This window comes from Sinocyclocheilus anshuiensis, unplaced genomic scaffold (genome assembly GCF_001515605.1).
Source record: "Sinocyclocheilus anshuiensis isolate Anshui unplaced genomic scaffold, SAMN03320099.WGS_v1.1 scaffold955, whole genome shotgun sequence".
NCBI lineage: Eukaryota > Metazoa > Chordata > Actinopteri > Cypriniformes > Cyprinidae > Sinocyclocheilus > Sinocyclocheilus anshuiensis.
This window is the reverse complement of record NW_015546094.1, coordinates 671,264-671,760: the sequence shown is the minus strand read 5'-3', so window position 1 is coordinate 671,760 and position 497 is coordinate 671,264. Positions and strand designations below refer to the sequence as shown.

The following is a 497-nucleotide window of genomic DNA, read 5'->3' as shown; positions in this document are numbered from 1 at the left end:
AATACTCTGATTAAGAATCTACCATGTAAACAGAGATTTTGGTTACCTTAATCCGGCTAAAGTCATAATCGAAGTAAACAGAAATCGAATTAAGACATGTGGAGTATTCCTATTTTAGTCGCATTATTGAAGTGCAGTATAGACATGTAAACACCTTAATCACACTATTACCTTCGTGTATGACTTTTCGCCGCATTTTGCGACAGGATACACACACAGCAGTGGTTAACCATTTGACGGCAAATAAAAGAGCTTCAACACTGCCGTTGTCTGTATGCACGTTCAAATAATTAACTGCACTTGAAGCTTTCATAAAATTAAAAATGAAACACCCAAAACTGTACATGGGATCATCACGAAGACGAACTATATGTTTATGCGTGACATAATGACGTGTGCCATTAATCGATCTATGTACTATAACATGTAAAACAGGAACATGAAAGGAATATTCTAAAAGCAACTCATGTAAACACCATAATCATAATATTGGCTTA

At 35.2% G+C, this 497-nt stretch overlaps 1 protein-coding gene across 1 annotated transcript in view; it reads right to left on the bottom strand.

Moving 5' to 3' along the window:
- Window positions 1–497, bottom strand: part of LOC107700139 (POU domain, class 2, transcription factor 2-like) — a 49,996-nt gene that overhangs the window by 650 nt on the left and 48,849 nt on the right. The gene's annotated exons all lie outside the window — the stretch shown is intronic.